This window comes from Orycteropus afer, unplaced genomic scaffold, assembly GCF_000298275.1.
Source record: "Orycteropus afer afer isolate SDZICR_OR568_19922 unplaced genomic scaffold, OryAfe1.0 scaffold00097, whole genome shotgun sequence".
Taxonomy (NCBI): domain Eukaryota; kingdom Metazoa; phylum Chordata; class Mammalia; order Tubulidentata; family Orycteropodidae; genus Orycteropus; species Orycteropus afer.
This window is the reverse complement of record NW_006921684.1, coordinates 8083510-8105653: the sequence shown is the minus strand read 5'-3', so window position 1 is coordinate 8105653 and position 22144 is coordinate 8083510.

Below are 22144 nucleotides of genomic sequence, written 5' to 3'. Positions count from 1 at the left end.
GGAAGGGAGTACATCAGGGTTGTATCCTTTCACCATATTTATTCAATCTATATGCTAAGCAAATAATCTGAGAAGTTGGACTATATGAAGAAGAATGCAGCTTCAGGATTGGGGGAAAAGCCACTAACAACCTGTGATATGCAGATAACACAAACTTACTTGCTGAGGGGTAAAGATGACTTGAAGCACTTACTGATAAAGATTAAAGACTATAGTCTACAGTATGGATTACTTCTCAATATAAAGAAAATGAAAATCCTCACAATGGGAACAATAAGCAGCATCATGATAAATGGAGAGAAGACTGAAGTTGTCAAAGATTTCATATTACTTGATTCCACAACCAACACCAATGGAAACAGCAGTCAAGAAATCAGACATCATATTGCACTGGCCAAATCTGCTGCAAAAGACCTCTTTCAATTGCTGAAGAGCAAAGATGTCTCTTTGAAGACTAAGGTACGCCTAACCCAAGCCATGGTATTTTCAATCATCTTGCATGCATGTGAAAGTTGGACAATGAATAAAGAAGATCGAAGAATGGTTGATGCTTTCGAGTTGTGGTGTTGGAGAAGAATACTGAAAGTACCATGGACTGCCAGAAGAACTAACAAATCTGTCCTCAAAGAAGTGCAGCCAGAATGCTCCTTGGAAGCAAGAATGGCCAGCCTTTATCTCACTACTTTGGTCATGTTTTCAGAAGGGACCATTCCCAGGAGAAGGATATCATGCTTGGTAAAGTGGAGGGTCAATGAAAAAGGAGAAAGTCCTCAATGAGATGGATTGAAACAGTGGCTACAATGATGGGCTCATGTATAGCAAGGACTGTGAGGCTGACGCAGGACCAAGCAGTGTTTTGTTCTGTTGTACATAGGGTCGCTATGAGTCGGAGACAACTCAATGGCACCTAACAAAAACAACAAAGCACAAGAGCACTTCAAAACACATAAGTATAGGCACTCCCAGGACAGACTGAAGAGTTGTAGATAATATCACCTCTCCATCCCACTGGCTTGACTTAAATATGAAAAGCAGTATGTCTAGGCTCATCCAGACTTGGCCTACCCAACGTTGGTACACAATTCAAATTTGTTTATATGATATTCCCTGATCAGGAATTGTTGGGTTGAGCAAATTAAGTTGGTGAGTTTTTCTTTGCCTGTAATTGTAAAGCTGAAAATCACTTCTTCTGGCATATTAATTATGTTTGAGGTATAAAAATAAATAAGACATTATAAAAAGAAGAAGAGGAGAAGGAGGAGGAGGAGAAGATGTGTGTGTTAGTTATGTATCTCTGTATTAAAAATTACTTCAAAATGTAGTGGGTTAAAATCTTAAAAATTTATTTTTTCACACAGTCTTTATGGATCAGAAATTTGGAAGTATTTTACTTGGGTAATTTTAGCTTGGGCTCTCCCATGAAATTTTAGTAAAGATATCAGCTATGACCACACTCATCTCAAGGCTTGACTAAGGGTTGTTGTTGTTGTTACGTGCCGTCGAGTTGGACCTAACTCATAGTGACCCCTCCTTGGGTTTCCGAGGCAGTATCACTACAGAAGTAGTTTGCCCCATCTTCCTTCCAAGGAGTAGCTGGTGGGTTTGAACCTCCAGCCTTCTGGTTAGTAGTCAAGTGCCTTAGGCACTATGCTACCAGAGCTCCCTGACTAAGGGTAAGACATCCGTTTTCCAAGATGACTCACTCTCATGCCTGGAAAGCTAGTTCTAGTTGTTGTCAGGAAATCTCAGTTCTTCATTATATATGTCTCTCCATAGAGCTGTTTGAATGTCCTCATACTATGACAGCTGGCTTTCCTCCAGAGGGAGTGACCCAAGAGAACAAGGCAGAACTCACAACGTCTCTTATTTATACTAGGCAGAAGTAACCTAGTCTCAGAATTTTATACTCCATCATTCCTCAAATGGTCTTAACAAGCAGGGGTTTATTCTCTTCCAGTTTGGAGGCTTTAAGTCCAAGTTCAAAGTGCCAGGCTCTAGGGACTGGGTGAAAGCCCCTCAACCTTGGGGTCCAAGCTCTGCCTCCTGCTCCCAGCCCACTGGAACTAGAGGTGTTTCTTCACTCAGGAAGCTACTGGCTGCTGAGGCTGACAAGCCCAAGGTCGACAAGTAAAAAAGGCACAGTCCCGATGTTACCAAACCACACAGCAGGCCATTAATTTAAATCCATTGTAAGTCCCAAGGTCGGCAGAGCATGGCAGGCTGGAACAATGACATAGCTACATGCAGGGTCCAAGTGTACCATAAGCTAGAGACTATCCCCAAGGCTTCTCCTTATATACAGGAAACAGACCACATCCCAAAGGCAGCTAGCTGCTCAGCTGCTTGTGGTAGATCCTATCATGGAGTGGATTGCCGCTCTCATCATGAGGAATAACTACCACTAGCTGCACAGCTACTCAACCAGGCCCAGCCAAGTTGGCATACAAATTTAACTACACATAATGAAATGCTATGGAGCACTAAAAAATAATGTAGAGTCTGCAGAGCTCCACATAATATAGATGAACTTGGAGGACATTATGCTGAGTGAAATAAGTCAATCATAGAAGGACAAATATAGTATTAGGTCATTGTTGTGTAGGGTCAAGGGAAGGTTTATATATGGAGGGAAACTGTTGGTTGCCAGGGGTGGGTGGGGAGGGGAGGGAACACTGCAAAAAAATAAATAAATAAAATAATGCATTGACCCATGTCACTTCAGTTTTGTGTATTTCATTATACATGAATTATATTTCAATCAATGCATTAAAAAAGATATTGCAAAAATCTGGCAAGGTGTTAGTTTACACTAGGATTGTAGCAGAGGTGATGAAAAGTTGATGAAATCAGGATATATTTAGGAAGTAAAGATATTTAATGGACTGGGTGGGGGCAGGGAGGAGAGGAAAGAACCAAACATTAACTCCAAGGTTTTGGGAAAGAATGGTACTGCCATTTACCAAAATGGGCAAGACTTGTGGATTAATAGGTTTTGAGAGAAATAAAATCAAGGATTCCCTTTTGGACATGTTAATTTGAGATGCCTGTTGGTTATCCTCTTTGAAGTGCTGAAGAGCAAAGATGTGTCCATGAAGACTAAGGTACGCCTACCCTAACTTTTGGTGTTTTCAGTCACTTCATATGCATGTGAAAGCTGGACAATGAATTAGGAAGACCAAAGAAGAGTTGATGCTTTTGAGTTGTGATCCTGGCGAAGAACACTGAAAGTATCCTGGACTGCCAGAAGGACTAATAAATCTGTCCTGGAAGAAGTGCAGCCAAAATGCTCCTTGGAAGTGAGAATGGCCAGAATTCATCTCACCTACTTTGGACCATTCCCTGAAGAAGGATATAATGCTTGGTAAAGTGAAGGGTCAGTGAAAAAGGAGAAGGCCCTCAACAAGATGAACTGATACAGTGGCAGCAATGATGGTCTCAATGATTGTGAGGTTGGCGCATAGTTTTGGCTGAGCAGTGTTTTGTTCTGTTGTACGTAGGGTCACTATGAGTCAGAGCTGACTTGACAGCACCTAACAACAATATTAGTTATCCAGAGGAGCTCTGGTGATACAGTTAAAGCATTTGGCTGCTAACTGAAAGGTCAGCAGTTCAAACTCATCAGCCACTCCATGGGAGAAAGTCAGTCTGCTTCATAAGGATTTACAGCCATGGAAACCCTATGGGGCAATTCTACCCTGTCTTTACAGGATCACTATAAGTTGGAATCAACTCAATGGCAATGGGTTTTGTTTTGTTTATTGCTTATTCAATAGAGAGCTCAAGTCTTACTTACTTGTTGGGCAGATCCATATGGAGTGTAAAGGATGTAATATAAACCTGGAGGCACCTTCATGTATACAGTTAAGATGGACATTGTTTGTAGGACTTCAGAAGAAATCATGCCACTTGGCATGTCACAGAAATCTCCTGGAGGAAATAGTGATTTTTGGGCTACCCTTTCAAGAAGATTTCCACATATGGGGATAATGGAGGAAAGATTAAAGGACAGAGTTGCAATTTGAAGGAAGTCAAGAAGGTCAGTTAGGAGACTGTAGTGCAACTGAGGAATGATGAAGGAAGGGACAGTGATGGTGGCAGCAGGAAAGGAAAAGAAAGAGCATCTTCCATACACTTTGTATTTAAGAAACATTGTCATTGAGTCAATTTGGACTCATAACAACTCTTTAGGACTGAGTAGAATTGCCCCATAAGGTTTCCATGGCTGTAAACCTTTACAGAAGCAGATTGCCACAGAGCGTGTGCTGCACTCAAATTGCTGACCTTTTGGTTTGTAGATGAGTATTTTAATCAAGGAGCTACCAGAACTCCTTGTACCTTGTACAAGTAGTGGAAAATAGCAAGATAGAGAACTGAATGAATGGAAAAGAAGGACAAATCAAAAGAGACTGCAACATTTACCCTAAAATTCAGGAAAAGGTTGTTAGTTGCTGTCAAGTCTGCTCCAACTCATGGCTACCTTATGAATAATAGAGTGAAGTGTGACCCTGTCCTACACCATCTTCATGATCTCTGATATCTCTGCACCTGTTGTTGTGGGGAATAGTGCTGTGTTAAGAAGCTGATTTGATTTTATCTGTGTTTGTGGAGGTGAGGGGATGGTAGAAGAGGTGGCTGAGGGAAGACAGAAAGTCTAAAAGACCAGAAAGATACCCAAAGGGATATGCCCACTTCTGCTCCTCTAGAAAAAAGATTGTAGTATATACAAGTCAACATTTTTATTTCCTAAGGATATCCCTAAAAGTAAGTGGAAATGAGATGGTTAGGAAAAGGGAGAGAAGAAAAAGAACAGCAGTCCTTTGGCTAATGTAGGTGGGCAGGGACAGTCAATCAAATCCACAAGTAACAGTTTGCTTCTAAACTTTTGGCTCTCAACTTCATGGGCCTCATGACTCATTTATTCCTTCTTATGGAGGTGGCAGTCAAGAAATCAGATGTGATACTGCACTGGGCAAATCTGCTGCAAGGGACCTGTGACAGTTAAGACTGTGTCACCTTGGCTGGACCATGATTCTGAGTGGTTTAAGCAGTTTTAGTGTGTTCATTCCAATGAAGAAATCTGATGTAAGGTGGTTACCTCCATGATGGCATATTTGAGCAGCCAATCAGTCAGTTGAAAGGGAGTTTCCTTATGAGTCTGGTTTGCTTCATATACATATGTATGTGTATGTATGTATTGTTGTTGTTAGGTGCCATCAAATCGCCTCCGACTCATAGCGACCCTATGTACAACAGAATGAAACACTACCCGGTCCTGTGCCATCCTCAAGATCCCAGCTATACCCGAGCCCATCGTTGCAGCTACTGTGTCAGTCCATCTTGTTGAGAGCCTTCCCCTCTTTTGCTAACCCTCCACTTTACCAAGCATGACATCCTTCTCCAGAGAATGGTTCCTTCTGACAACATGACCAAAGTAGGTGAGATGAAGTCTGGCCATTCTCTTTTCCAAGGAGCATTCTGGCTGCACTTCTTCTAGGACAGATTTATTACTTCTTTTAGCAGTCCATGGTGCTCTCAGTGTTCTCCGCCAGCACCACAACTCAAAAGCATCAGCTATTCTTCGATCTTCCTTATTCACTGTCCCACTCTCACGTGCATGTGAGGCAATTGAAAATACCATGGCTTGGGGTGCCTAAGGCACTTGACTGCTAACCGGAAGGTTGGCGGTTCAAACCCACCAGCCATTCCTCAGAAGGAAGGTTGGGCAATCTACTTCCGTAGTGATTCTGCCTTGGCAACCCAAGGAGGGGTCGCTATGAGTCAGAGCCAACTCGACAGCACACAACAACAACAAAAACAAGTCTTCAAAGAGACATCTTTGCTCTTCAGCACTTGAAAGAGGTCTTGTGCAGCAGATTTGCCCAATGCAATACATCTTCTGATGTCCTGACTGCTGCTTCCATTGGTGTTGATTATAGAACCAGGTAATATGAAGTCTTTGACAACTTTAATCTTTTCTCCATTTGTCAGGATGCTGCTCATTGGTATAGTTGTGAGGATTTTTGTTTTCTTTATGTTGAGGTGTAATCCATAATGCAGGCTATAGTCTTTAACCTTCATCACTAAGTGCTCCAAGTCATCCTCACTTTCAGCAAGCAAAGTTGTGTCATCTGCATATTGCAGGTTGTTAATGAGCTTTCCTCCAATCCTGATACTACATTCTTCTTCATATAGTCCAGCTTCTCAGATTATTTGCTCAGCATACAGATTGAATAAGTATGCTGAAAGGATACAACCCTGACTCACTCCCTTCCTGATTTTAAACCATGCAGTATTCTCTTGTTCTGTTCGAATGACAGCCTCCTGGTCAATGTACAAGTTCCTCATGAGTACAATTAAATGTTCCATAATTCCCTTTCTTCTCAATGTTATCCATAATTTGTTATGATCCACATAATCAAATGCTTTTGCATAGTCAATAAAACACAAGTAAACATCTTTCTGGTATTCTTTGCTTTCAGCCAAGATCCAACTGACATCAGCAATGATATTCCTCATTCCATGTCCTCTCTGCATCCAGCTTGCATTTCTGGAAGCTCTCTGTCAATACGCTGCTGCAACTTTTTTGAATTATCTTCAGTAAGATTTTACTTGCATGTGATATTAATGATATGTTTAGACAATTTCCACATTCTGTGGGTTCACCTTTCTCTGGAAGGGGTACAAATATGAATCCCTTCCAGTCTATTGGCCAGGTGGCTGTCTTCCAAAATTCTTGGTATAGCTGAGTGAGTGCCTTTAGTGCAGCATCTGTTTGTTGAAACATCTCAATGGGTATTCCATCAGTTACTGGAGCCTTGTTTTTCACCAGTTCCTTCAGTGCAGCTTCAACTTCTTCATTCAGTTCCACTGGTTGTTGATCATATGCCACCTCCTGAAATGGATGAATATCAGCCAATTCTTTTTGGTATAGTGACTCTATGTGTTCCTTCCATCTTCTTTTGATGCTTCCTGCCTCATTCAATATATTGTTCATAGGATCTTTCAATATTGCAACTTGAGGCTTAATTTTTTTCCTCAGTTCCTTCAGCTTGAGAAATGCTGAATATGTTCTTCTCTTTTGGTTTCATAACTCCAGGTCTTTGCATATTTCATTATAATAATTGACTTTGTCTTCTCCAGCTGCTCTTTGAAATCTTCTGTTCAGCTCTCTTAGCTTGTCATTTCTCCCATTTGCTTTAGCTACTCTTCACTCAAGGGCAAATTTAGGAGTCTCTTCTGACATCCATTTTGGTATTTTCTTCCTTTCTTGTCTTTTTAATGATCTTTTGCTTTCTTCATGGATGATGTTCTTGATGTCATCCCATAATTCCTCTGGTTTTCAGTCATTGGTGTTCAATGCACCAAATATATTCTTTAGATGGTTTTTAAATTCAGGAGGGATAGAATCAAGGTCATATTTTGGTTCTTGTGGACTTGTTTTCATTGTCTTCAGCTTCAACTTGAACTTGCATATGAGCAACTAATGATCTGTTTCATAATCAGCTCCTGGCCTTATTTTGGCTGAAGATATTGAGCTTTTCCATTGCCTCTTGCCACAGATGTAGTCAATCTGATTCCTGTGGACTCTATCTGGTGAAATCTATGTACAGCCTGTGTTTGTGTTGTTGAAAAAAAATGTATTTGCAATGAATATGTCATTGGTCTTGCAAAATTGTATCATGCAATCTCCAGCATTATTCCTATCACCAAGGCCATATTTTCCAACTACTGGTGACTCTTCTTTGTTACCAACTTTTGCATTCCAATCACCAATTGAACACCAATGACTGAAAACCAGTGATAATCCATACATCTTGCTTGCATGTTTGGTCAATTTCAGACTGCAGATGTTGGTAAAAATCTTCAATTTCCTCCTCTTTGGCTTTGGTAGTTGGTGCATAAATTTGATTAACAGTAGTATTAACTGGTCTTCCTTGTAGGCATATGGATATTATCCTATCACTGACAGCATTGTACTTCAGGGTAGATCTTGAAATATTCTTTGTGATGATGAATGCCAACCAGTCCTCTTCAATTTGTCATCCCCAGCATAGTATATCATATGGTTGTCTGATTCAAAATGGCCAAGACCAGTCCATTTCAGCTCACCAATGCCTAGGATATCAATCTTTATGTGTTCCATTTCATTTTTGACAACTTCCAATTTTCCTACATTCATATTTTGTCCCTTTCATGTTCTGATTACTAATGGATGTTTGCAGCTGGTTTTTTTTTTTTTTTTTTTTTTTTTTCTCATTTTGAGTCATGTCACATCAGCAAATGGAGATCTTGAAAGCTTTACTCCATCTACTTCATTAAGGTCAGCTTTACTCTGAGAAGACAGCTCTTCCCCAGTCATATCTTGAGGTCCGTCAGACCTGAGGGGCTTATCATCTGGCACTATATTGAACCATGTTACAGGTCTATTCATAAAGTTTTCCAGTAATATGTCAGACAATGTTTCACTGCTGTTCATAAGGTTTTCACTGGCCAGTTCTTTGAGAAGTGGATGTCCTCATCCTTCTTCCAAGTCTGTCTTATTCTGGATGCTCTGCTGAAAGCTACCCACCATGGGTAACCCTGCTGGCGTTTGAAACAATGGTGGCATAGCCTTCAGCCTCAGAGCAGCACACAAGCCACCACAGTAAGACAAACTGACAGACAAGTTTGTCTCCCTTAGTTGTTCCAAACTGCTCCGCTTCCTGGTCTCCCTCAGCTGTTGCAAACTGTCACTGCCCCACTCCCTGTTCTGCCTCCTTCCTCAAGCTGCTCTGAACAGCACTGCTGCCACCCCCTGCCAGCTTCCTAGTCTGCTCATATGTATGTATGTATACAGCCTGGGAAAATTCAGGAATTTTCTGTTGGGTCTGGATCCTGCCACGTGGCTTGCCAATGCCAGGCTTGGGTTCATCAGGCCCAGCAACTGTGTGAGTCAGGAAAAGTGTCCAGCTTGACATTTGACCAAGAAACTTGGGACTTGTCAGCCTCTATAACCGTGAGAGCCATTTCCCTGAGATAAATTTCTCTCCCTCTTGAGAGAGAGAGAGAGAGAGAGAGAGAGAGAGGAAGGGAGAAAGGAAGGAAAAGAGGGAAGGAGAGAGAAAGAGAAAGAGAGAGAAAAACAGATAAAGAAAAGTAAGCAAGCTTTACAGGTTTTGTTTCTCTAAAGAACCTAACCTAAGACAGGACGTCTTTAAAGTTTTAAAGAGCAAAGATGTCACTTTGAAGACTAAGGTGCACCTAAACCAAGCCATTGTATTTTCAATCACCTTATATGCATGTGAATGCTCAACAGTGAATAAGGAAGGCCAAAGAAAAGTTGATGCCTTTGAATTGTGGTATTGGTGAAGAATACTGCAAAATATCATGGACTGCTACAAGAACTAACAAATCTGCCCTGGAAGAAGAAGTGCAGCAGGAACATTTCTTGGTAGTGAGAATGGCCAGACTTCGTCTCACCTACTTTGGTCATGTTATCAGAAGGGACCATTCCCTGAAGAAGGATATTATGTTTGGTCAAGTAGAGGGTCTGCCTAAAAGGGGAAGACCCTCAACAAGAGGGATGACACAGTCACTGCAATGATGGGCTCAAGGATAGCAAGGATCCTGAGGAGGTGCAGGACAAGCCAGTGTGTTGTACATAGGGTCGCTATGAGTCAGAGCTGACTTGACAGCACCCAACAACAAAAACAACACTTAGCAGGCGCTCAATTAATGAACGAATTTCCCTCAAGGGTGGCAAGTTCTTCTGTAACAGCAACTGTCACCTGAGTCCCTTTTCCTCCACTGTGGCTTTTCCCATTTTCACTCCATGGCTTTGCAGATCCTCGCCCCTCCTATTGGGCCAGGTTGTCCTTTGCACTCTTTGAGGCTTTTCACTTCTATCCTTGCTACTTCCCCCAGAGATATGCATTCTCTTCAAATTGCTTTCCTCAGCATGCGTAAGAGGTAGGGATATATACTATATAATTTAGACTCTAATTTTATCTTGGCATTTGTTGTTTGCTATTATTCTACTCTTATATGCACTGGCCATATGGGGGAAGTTAAGTTGAGTGAAGGATCCCTAAGTCATGTTAGGTACACTGGGGCACTATTCTAACTCATAGCAACCCCATGTGTATCAGAGTAGAACTGTGCTCCACAGCATTTCAATGACCAATTTTTCAGAAGTAGATTGCCAGGCCTTTCTTTCATGGTACCTCTTTGGGGACTTGAAACTTCAATCTTTCTGTTAGCAGCTGAGTGTAATAACTGTATGTATCACCCAGGGACTCCACAAGGTCATTAAAAAAAAGGCACATGCATGAAGTGTGCATGTTTGTGCAGGGAGATGTATCCTTAATAACTCCACACATTTCTGTCATTTACATAAGAAAAAGAAAAAGAGCTTTACCAGGAAACTAACCCTCAGTATGTCAAAAAACACCAGAGTGAATAAGGCAATTTCATGGAATGTTTTACTTTAGGGAGATGGTTTGGGCATTAAGATAGTGCAGCCCATGTCTCAGGCATTGGTTAGCTCTCCAACAGACATGATTTGCTATAACATAGTATCTGTCACATTATGACTTGATTTGCCCCCAGGAAAGTGCCTGAATCATCACATCACACCCTCCAAGTTAAAATTGCTCATGTTTCTTGGTTCTGACCCAAGGCAATGAAGCTTTCCTTTCCAGCACTGTCAAGATGTGAGCTTGAGGTATCACCCAGCCCTTTCTCGTGAATTCCCATTCCAGGCTTGTCAGGGGGCAAAAAGAAAGCTTCATTTAAGTTCCTGTTTAAGTTCTAGTCCCTAAGTGTGTCCCTCTTCTCGCCTCATTTTTCTTCCTTTTGGACTTCAGGGAGACAGACCTACCCAAAACTTATCAGATGGCCTGTCGCCTATTTCAGTCTGCAAAATAACTTGCCTTGCTCTCCGAGAGCATCTGTGCATTAAATCAAGGTGGGAAAAGTATATCTTTTCCATTTTTGCCTTTGAGCCTCCTGGGACCTGCGCTCTTTGGCCACGTTTTCCTCATCTCACATGATCAAGCACTCACTGACATAAGCTCAGCTTTTGGTTGTTGCCTTTTCCTCAGGCCTCACTTCCCCTGCTCCTTCTCCAGTGTCAAAGGTTAATTTCTGTTCCTCCAGGAAAGAAAATGCCATCTTCCCTGCTTACCACTCTGTGTTAAAGTTGGGAGCAAAATAGGGCAGATCCCAACTCCAAGGAAGGGAAGAAGGAGGGAGGGACCTCTGTTATACGATGTAGACTGAGGCCCCAGTGAGCAAGGCCACAACCTCCACAGTGAACAATCTGTGTGTTCCTTTGTTTCCCTGACCCCACTTCCACCTCTCAGACTTCACCTACCTGACAGCTGCCTTCCAACCATGCAAAAGCTCCTGACATTTGTGCTTCATAGAACTTGCCAAGTGGATTCTATCTTAAGCCCCTAGATGATGCAAATGGTTTGTACTCAACTACTAGTGCCTAGGGCATTTCACTGGTAAGCAGAAGGTTGGTGGTTCAAATCCACCAGCCACTCCAGCAAAGGAAAACTGGGCAATCTACTTCTGTAAAGATTTACTGCCTTGGAAACCCAAAGAGGGTCACTATGAGTTGGTTTCTACTCCATGGCAGTGAGGTTTTTTTTTTTTTTTTTTTCCACTAATGTAAAGGTTGCTGGCTTGAACCCAACCAGCAGTACCACAGAAGAAAGGCCTGGCAGTATGCTTCTGTAAAGATTGCAACCAAGAAAACCCTACGGAGCAGTGTTATTCTGTAACCCATGGGGTCACCGTGACTGAACCAACTCCATGGCAACACTTTTGGTTTGGTTTATGAGACAATTACTGCTACTTTGTAACTAGTGTAGAAGGAAGTGAAAGAAGAGAGAAAACCATATCAAAGAATATGTTACATCCTTACTGGCTTCTTTTCTTCCTTTTTGTTTATTCCTTGGGCCACACTGAAGATAGGGGGTGTATGTGGAGGGAATGTATGTCTTTTTCCTGAATTCAATTATCCTTGTTTAGTGAAGCCTTCCCCATCCATCAGCTCTCCCCTGCTCTAACAGAGTAAAGCATTCCCTTCTCTAGATTCTTGCATTCCGTTCCTTACACATATCTTGATGTGAACATTAATCATATCACGGTGATTACTCATATACATGTCTATCTGTGTACACTAGGATGTCAGCCCATCAATGGGAGGAAGCATTTCTGTCTCTACAGCATCAAGCGCTCATGGCACATACCAAATCGATATTTTATCCAATGTCAAATGACTAAGCAAAGGAAGGAATAAATATTCACGTATCAGAGAGGCTGCCTAAAGAAGTTGTTAGTACTGGTACGGTACTGTGAGAGAAAGCGAAATTAGTATGTGTGTTAGTTCAGGTCCTCTGAGAAACAGATATCTAGACAGGGATTTAGATGCACAAGAGATTTATTGGGGGAAACGCCTGTGGGAGATAAAGGGCAGAAAAGACAGGAAGAGGCTTCAGACTGTGATGCAGGTCAGACTCCTGTGCAGGAGAGGGGGAAGGAAGGAGGGTCACGTTGTTTCCAGGAGCAGCGCAGTTCCACAAAAGTTTCAGCCAGGCTGATAGGGACTAAATGACGGTTTCTGTTAGAGGAGCCCCGCCTCCTGCAAGAGTGAGCCTGCATTAGCATCCCTGCCACACTCCATCAGTGGATCAGAGAAGCCCCTGGGAAGTGTGTCCTTAGGACAAGCATGGTACAAATGTGGCAGAAGATTCAGAGCACAGCAGCTGGGGCCAGCCATCAATTACTCTCCCTGCAGCAAGAGATTTCATTCAATTTAATTGTAGCCACAGTATAGCAGAAAAAGGAGAAGGAGATGGGAAAACAGGAGGAGGTGGAAAAAGAGGGGGCGGGTTAGCATTTAGCAGATGTTGTGTTACATGCCTTATATGCCTGATCTCATTATACCTCACAACAACACTATGAGGTAGCCTCATTTTATGGATGCGAAAATTAAGGCATTAGAGTTTATATCTTCCTTCCAGAGCTCTCGCTCCACTGAGCTGGCCCGCACCCAGTTGGCATCCATCAGTTATTCAACTATCTGATGCCAGGAACAAATGAAAAACCAACCCATTGCCTTTGATCAGTTCTGACTCCTGGTGACCCACGTGTGTCAAAGTAGAGCTGTGCTCCATAGGATTGCCATGGCTGATTTTTCAGAAGTGAATCACCAGGCCTTTCGTATAAGGTGTCTCTGGGTGTATTTGGACCTCTAACCTTTGGGTAAGGAGCTCTGGTAGCACAGTGCCTAAGGCATCTGGCTGCTAACCAGGAGGTTGGTGGTTCAAACCTACCAACCACTCCATGGAAGCAAGACTGGGCAATATACTTCTATAGAGATTTACTGCCTCGGAACCCAATGGGGGTAGCTATGAGTCAGAATCGACTCTATGGCAGTAGGTTTGGTTTACCCTTTGGGTTAGCAGCTGAACAGGTTAATTGTTTGCACCACCCAGGAACTCCTCAGGAACACAGCTTGTTGTTGTGTACCATTGAGTTGATTCCAACCCACAACAACCCTAAAAACCCATTGCTGTTGATTCAATTCCAACTCACAGCAACCCTCTAAGGCAGTCTAGAACTGCTCCAGAGGGTTTCCAAGGCTAGTAGAATTGTTAAGGAAACAGACATATTTCTCCCTTGGAGCAGCTAGTGAGCTCAAACCGCCAACCTTTCCATTAGCAGCCAAGTGCTTAACCACTGCATCACCAGGGCCTCTATATACCTTGCCAGCAGACTTAGCCAGTCCCCCACGGCAGCAGCCCAGCAGCTGTGCCCAGTTCCTGACGCACAGAGCCCTTCAGCACTGGAGTCTATGCCTGAGGTTAATGCATACCCCTTTGTGCTGTACGCGCATTTGTGCTTTCCTTGGTAATGTGCCTTTTGAGGTCCACCGACAGGGAGAGTGTGTGCTGCTGCCTGTGCTAACAGGACTTAGCTTTATGTGACAGGAAGACTAATCTCGGCCCTGAGCCATGTGCTGCTGGAGACGAGTATGGATGCTCTTTGTTAAGCTCCCGGGGTCTGGAAGGAAGCAGCTATGCTCTTGTTTAATTCCATATGAGAAGCTTTTTTATTTTTACAAATAGTCCTCTTGCTGTTAGGGAGTGAGTGAGCAACATAAATCATCATCATCTCTTTGGCAGCCAGGATTTCTTGGGCATGGTCCTCATTAAAGTCTTTAGTTGCAGGGTTCCTGGAGACCTTCCTTTGATACCTAAAAACATCAAACTGAAAAAGCCTTGGTGAGGAGGAGGAAAAGGGGGAGGGGGAGAAAGAGGAAGAGGCGGCAGCCATGAGGTCCCCAGAATTACTGCTGGAAAACAGCAAGGCAAAACTAGAATGATTGTTACTCACAGCTTAAAAAAAAAATTATATATATATATATATATATATATGAAAGTAAAAAAATGCAGGCGCACGAGCAGCACCAGCAATAAAACTTCCCTGCTGAACAGAGGCCTGGTGGGGGTGAGGGGCGGGACAAAGGTGGGCACTTGCCCCTGGCGCAAGTCCAAGGGGACGCCAGACGAGGTGCAGAATGACATACCGAGGCGCCACAAATATAAAAGGCGCCTGAGTGAGGCAGAGGGGACAAGATGAGGGTAAAGCTTTTCTGCTGACGTCCCGGTATCAAGTCTATTCATCTTGAAATGGGGAGGGGGCGCAAATTAGAAATTGCCCCTAGGCGCTAGAATTGAGAAGGGTGCAATTTAGAGATTGCCCCTGGGCACTTGTTACCCCTCCTACACTTTGGCTGCTGAATAGATTCCAATGTGCTCCTGCAAAGAAAAGAGAAAGCAGGTTTGGGAAGGGTGGCTTCTCCGAGGTGATTCATGAAAAAAGAAAAGTTCCCTGAAGCCTTTCCTTCCCCAGAGCTCAGCCCAGCAGGCCGTGGCCATCAATGAACCAACCTTTTCCTAAAGCCTTGTCTCCCTGCTGGGCGGGAATCCAATCCCCGGGCAAAGGTCACTGGGAATACCATCGGGCTGCTGGCGGTGGCTGTTCATTCACAAAATGAGCTCCTTTGTGATAAAAACGAGGGAGACCAGACTGGGTTTGTGTGCATTCCAAGCTGGTGCAGGAGCGCTGCCAACAGCTCGGTCAGTGGGAACCCAGCAGCACATGCATCTCACTTTACACGATTGATGTGGCCCTGCAGAACCATGTACATCGAATTCCTATAAATCAAATCACATTTTAAATGCAGCAGGGGAGCTGGCCATTTAAAGGAACCCTGCGGAGAATCTTTTTTGGAAAGTAAAAAATGACTGCTGAATGGATCTATTTTGCCAAGAAGTCACAAATATTTATTGAGTGCTTAGGCTATGCCAGGCAGAGTGCTAGGTGCTGTGAGCACTTCTTAAAACGGGGTGTCCTTGAGCCTAAGAAAAATTCTTTGAGAGGTTGTTTGCTTAGTTTTCAGCTAAACCAGGATAAGCTGAATTAGGAGATACTCCAGCTGAAGTCCTGTGGTCATGAAGAACAGCCACCAGTTGGTCTCCCCCTGGGGGGACAGGCAATAGTTCTCATTCATGAAGACAAGCAGAGCTCAGTGTATTTTTAAGGCCTGAAGCAGGATGCTATGGCCAGGGTTTCAGGGTAAGGGCCTTCCTATGAGTGAACACAACCTGAGATTGTTTACAAATCAGTCTTCACTTGGAGTGGCAAGAATCTCTTTCTCAGAGCACTGGTGGTGCAGTTGTTAAGTGTTCAACTCCGAACCAAAACCTTGGTTATCTGAGCCCACCAACTGCTGCACTAGAAGAAGGTATGGCAGTCTGAGTAGATAAGATTCCAGCCTTGAAAACCCTGTGGGGAGTTATTCTATCCTATGGGATCACTATGAGTTGGAATTCAGCTCCACAGCAATGGTTGTTTGGTTTTATGGTTCCTTCTGGAGCCTCTGGGTGCTGCATATTGTTAACGCACATGGCTGCTAACCAGAAGGTGGTAGGTTTCAGCCCACCCAGAGGCACCTTGGAAGAAAGGCCTGTCAATCTACTACTGAAAAGTCAGCCATTGAAAACTCTGTGGAGCACAGTCATACTCTGACATTCATGGGTCACCTTGAGGCTGAGTCCACTCAATGACAACTTTTTTTTTTTTTAAATATTTCTTTCCAGTAAACTTAGTGCCAAGTTTATTCATTCTATTCATTCTGGGATTACTGAGTTGCGTATAAATTGAGCCAATTTATATCTTCATGACATATAGGTATTTCTAGCCTCTAATATCTGGGAAATTTATTATAAACACTTTTCTTTTATCATTACTTTTGTTATGATTTGGGTGAAAATTTACAGAGCAAATTCATTTTCCATACAATAGTTCATACCTATTTTGTTTCCTGACATTGACTGTAATTCCCCACAATGTAACAGCTCTCTTCCCATTTCCTCTCTGTAGTTATTTCCTCCCTGTGTCCTTCCTTCCTATGCATTCTTGCCCACCCTGTGCTATCTCCCTGTGCAAACATTGCCCTTCTGTTCTCCCATGATTGATCACTCTAAGGAATATATCTACCTGATGAAAATGTTCACCCCATATGCCTGTCTATTGTTTGGCTGGGAGCCACAAGAGTGAGTTCAGTTCCAGACCTGAAGGGTAATTAGGGGCCATAGTCCTGGGGGTCTCACCAGCCTCTATCAGACCAGTAAACCAAGTCTTTTTTTTTTTCTTGATTTTGAGTTTTGTTCCACATTGTTCTCCCACTCTGTACAGGATCTCCTGCACTGATTCCTTTCCGAGTGGTTGACCGTGGTAGCTGGGTACCATCTAGTAATCTGGTCTCATGGTCATATAGGCTGAGGACTGCATGATCTACTAGTCCCTTGGACTAATTGTTTCCCTGCATCTTTGGTTTTCTTCATTCCTCTTTGCTCTGGATGAGGAGAGACCCATTGTTGCATCATAGATGGCCGCTCACAAGCTTTTAAGACCCCAGTCACTACTCATCAAAGCAAGAAGCAGAACAATGTTTTCATGTAATATGTTATGCCAATTAAGCTGAATGTCCCCTGTTACCATGGTCCCATGCCCACAGGCCAAATACTCACTCCCTCAGGATGGTTGGCTGTGGCCAAGAAGTTATCAAAACTTTGCCCCTTGTTAGCTCTAAAGACCTTAAACTAATTGAGACTGGAAAAAACTTTGCATGGATATAGATTTAACCTGTAGATTAAATGTTTTACATGACTTTGAGTAAGTTATTTATCAGCTTATGTCTTGGTTTGCTCATCTATAAAGTGGAGATTAGTACATGGCATCAAGATTAGAGGAAGACTCATCAACACCAGAGATAAGCAAATGACACATCCTTGCTTACTGAAAATAAAGACAACTTGAAGCACTTCTTGATGAATATCAGTGGTATAGTGCTTAAGGCATTTGACTTCTAACAAGAAGGCTGATGGTTCAAACCCACCAGTTACTCCTTTGAAGGACGGGTGGCCAATCTACTTCCATAGTGATACCACCTCGGAAACCCAAGGAGGTGTCACTATGAGTCAGGTCCAACTCAATGGCGAGTAACAACAACAACAACATAACCCTCAGAATGGATTACATCTCAATGTAAAGAAAACAAAGGTCCTCACAACTGGACCAATAAGTAACATCATGATAAAAGGAAAAAAGATTGGAGTTGTCAAGAATCCACAATCAATGCCCATGGAAGCAACAGAGAAATCAAGTGATATATAGCATTGGGCAAATCTGCTGCAAAAGATCTCGTTAAAGTGTTAAATAGCAATCATGTCGCTTTGAAGACTTAGGCCTGACCCAAGCCATGATATTTTCAATTGCCTCATATGCATATGAGAGCTGGACAATGAATAAGGAAGACTGCAGAAGAATTGATGCATTTAAGTTATGGTGCTGGCAAAGAATACTGAATGTACCATAGACTGCCTGAAGAATGAGCAAATCAGTCTTGGAAGAAGTATAGCCAGAATGCTCCTTAGAAGCAAGGATGGAGAGACTTCATCTCATGTACTTTGGACATGTTATCAGGAGAGTATAGTCCCTGGAGAAGGACATCGAGCTTGTGAGGTAGAGGGTCAGCAAAAAAGGAAAAGACCCTCAATAAGGTGGATTGACACATGGCTGCAACAATAGGTTCAAGCATGGCCATGATTGTGAGGATGGCGCTGGACTGGTCAGCATTTCTTCCTGTTGTGCTTAGCGTTGCTATGAGTCAGAACTAACTCGACAGCACCTAGCAATAATAACATCATAGGCTATCTGTAAGGATTATATCTAATGGCTTAGAAAAGTACTTAATGTATAAATATATGCTCAATAAATGTTAATTTGTATGATGAGTTTTATTCATTTCAATAACAAAACTCAAGACACACAATGCATGGTTCAAGAGTTTAAAAGTTTCCACTGTCTGGTAGTAGCTGGCTGTCAATTGGATGAAGAATGATAAAGAAGAGACAATCATGTGGTAAAGTCTTGCTACTATTGGAAACACATTATATGCCTCCAAAGGGCAAGGAACTCTATGCAGCAAGCCAAGTATTATCTTTACAGATACTATTCAGGGAAGCAATCTTGGCCATAAAATGGGAAAAGGATCTTGTAGAGGACTCATTGGGTCCAAAGTCTTCATTTTATAATGTTGTTGTTGTTATGTGCTGTAGAGTCGGACCCAACTTATAGCGACCCCTCTTTGGGTTTCCGAGGCAGTATCACTATGGAAGTTGATTGCCCCATCTTCCTTCCAAGGAACGGCTGGTGAGTTTGAACCACCAGTCCTCTGGTTAGCAGTCAAGTGCCTTAGCCACTATGCTACCAGAGCTCCCTCATTTTATAATAGGGAAAACAAAATGTTCAGATGAAATGAGAGACTGGGCCAGGTTATACATCTTGGTAAGAAAAGCAAGATTCAAATATGAGTTTCTGAACTTCCAATCCAGATTCTTCCTGGCAAAAGAGAGATTTTCTCTGAAGCTGAATAGGATAGAAAGTGCTTGATAGACACAGAAAATGATTACCAACTTCCTTTGGGTAAGCAGCTAGGTCTACACAATGTCACAACGAGAAACAATCAACAATCATTCCAGACAGAATCTGCAGGTGGGGGAAGTGATTATATACTCCTTCAAGTAGAAAGAGCAGATAGGGATTTAAAGTGGAGTCTCATCAGTAATCACCACACTATTTCCCTCTAGCATCTTAGTGCTTGAAAAACTAGGTATAGCAGTTTGAATTAGGGATTTTGGTGCTCTGAACAGCTCACCGAATCAGAGTGCACCAAACGCAGAAGAGTAGAATTAGAGGAAAGGCACAGGGAGAATATTTAAGGGAAGAGCCACCCTCCAGAGGATGGATGGGCAGCCAAGAGAGGCCTTTGGAAACTTCCCTGGGGCAGTAACTCTTTGGCACTGCAGGTGGGCAATATCACCGACAAACTCCCGAGCCATTCATGGTCTGGGTGGATTGGGCTGGTGCTGTGGGCAGACAGGGTGGAGAGAGGAATCTGCGGCTGAGTATGGTCCCGGAAATTTGCCTTCCAGGGCCTCAGAAGCGGGGTCTTTGAGTGTGCCTGAGCCTGGCGGAAAGTGGCAACTCCGTAACAACAGGAATCTTTCCTGAAACTGAGCCACAGACTTGTAAATAACAGTATGTCATCGATAACAGCCCGCACACAGCCCTAGAAACTGACCCTAGCAACACCAAGCTTTCCTTCTTCTGCTCCCACCTTCTTTGCCAATAACTTCACTCGTTCAATAGAAGAAATCATATTCAACCAATTACCATAAAACCTCCTGGTTCAAACTCTAAACCCTCTTTACAACAAACGGAAACACATATCCACATTCCACGCAGTGATTCCACTATCACAAAGAAAACAGCAGAGTGACCCAGCATACCTGAATCGATAATAAAAATAAAATACACCAGCTTCACCTTTTCAAAATATTAAACCATAAAACCAAGACAAAACAAATCAACACATAACCAGCAGTTAAAGACAACCTCAAAATGTCTAGGAAACAACAGGCAACCTCTAATCAAACAAAAAAACAGGACAAGGCATTAGAAGCAAAATCACAAACAAAGGTCTCATTATAGATGAAGGAAGAGGAGGCAATAGAATTATCTGAGAAGGAATTTAGAAGATATATTTATAGAGCTATACAAGACCCTAAGGAAACCCCAAACAGAACAAGGAGAATACAGACAGTTCCCTGGAGGAACTCAGGAAAATCATTGAGGAACAGAATATTAAGATTAATGTACAATTAGAACTCATACAAAAACAGCAGTTAGAAATGCAGAAAATGTCTATTGAAATGCAAACCATGAGCATCAAAATGACAGAACTACACAGCACAGTAGAAGCTCAAAAGAGCAGATTAGAACTGGCTGAAGAACACATATCCCAACTAGAAGACAAATCCCTGGATACTAGCCTGTATGAAGAAAAATTAGAACAAAGATTTAAGAGAAATGAAGAGAGCCTAAGAATTATATGCGAGGACATGAGATGAAACAATATAAGATTCATTGGAATTCCAGAACAAGAAGAGGCGAAAAAGAACACCAAGAAAGTTGTGGAAGACCTGCTAGCAGAAAACTTCCCCCATATCATGAAGGAAGAAAGATATTTGTCCAAGAAGCTCATAGAACCCCACACAAGATAGACCCCAAAAGAAAAACACCAAGACATATTATAATCAAACTTTCCAAAACCAAAGACAAAGAAAAAATTTTGAGAGCTGCCTGGGAAAAAAGAAATATTACTTATAATAATCAAGCAGTTAGGCTGAGCTCCGATTACTCAGCAGAAACCATGCAGGCAAGAAGGCAATAGGATGGCATATATAAAACTCTGAAGGAAAAAAACTTCCAACCAAGAATCCTATATCCAGCCAAATTATCCATAAAATATGAAGGCAAAATCAAGGCATTCTCAGATAAACAGAAATTAATAGACTTTGTGAAAACCAGACCAACCCTATAAGAAATGCTTAAGGAAGCCCTACCAATAGAGAACCCAAAACAAAGATCAGCAAAACCAGGATATGTGACATTAACTCTAAAACCAAATCAGAAATAGATACTCTTAATAAGACCATAAAACATTCTACCTTAAAAACCAAGGAACTCAAGCAGCACAAAACAACAGCAACTAACCTATCAGAGGTAATAATACTTCTAGGTACAGACCTTCCAATGGAGAGGAAAACATGACAATGTCTTTGTAGCACGCACTGTTCTAAAAATGTAGAGACAAGAATATACTCCAAGGTAACCACAGAGAAGAGTAACAATTCTTCTAAGCAAATCCAGAAGGAAGGAAAACATATGGGCTTAATAAACACAAAACCAACTATAAAGAAGAAAAGGGAGAAAGCATTAGCCAACAAACTGAACTCAGCACAGAAATATACACAGACCAAGGAATCACCAATGACACGACAAAAAACCACAATAGAATGACACCAATCAACTCATACCTATCACTAATTACACTCAATGTGAATGGACTAAATGCACCCATCAAGAGAAAGAGTTCTTTCTTCTAAGAAAAGAAGACCCATTGATATGCTGCCTACAAGAGACACACCTTAGACACAAAGATAAAAACAAATTAAGAGTTAAAGGAAAAGAATATACCAAGCCAATGGAAACCAAAAAAGGGCAGGGGTAGCAATTATGATTTCTGATAAAATAGACATTAAGGTGAAAAAACATCTTAAGAGACAAGGATTATATGATGCTGAAAGGGTCAATCAACAAAGAAGAGGTTACAATAATAAATATTTATGCACTCAATGAAAATGCTCCAAAATACGTGAAGCAAATGTTAACTGAATTAAAAGGAATGATACACAACTCTACATTAGTAGTGGGGGACTTTAACACACCACTATCAAGGAGAGACAGGTCAACGGGAAAGAAGCTCAGCAAAGATAACAACACAATCAACCAACTAGAACTCATAGACACATATAGAGCACTTCACCCAACAAAAACACAATTCACATTCTTTTCCAGTGCAAATGGATCCTTCTCCAGAATAGACCATATGCTAGGACATAAAACAAGCCTCAATAAATTCAAAAGCATTGAAATACTGCAAAGCATCTTCTCTGAC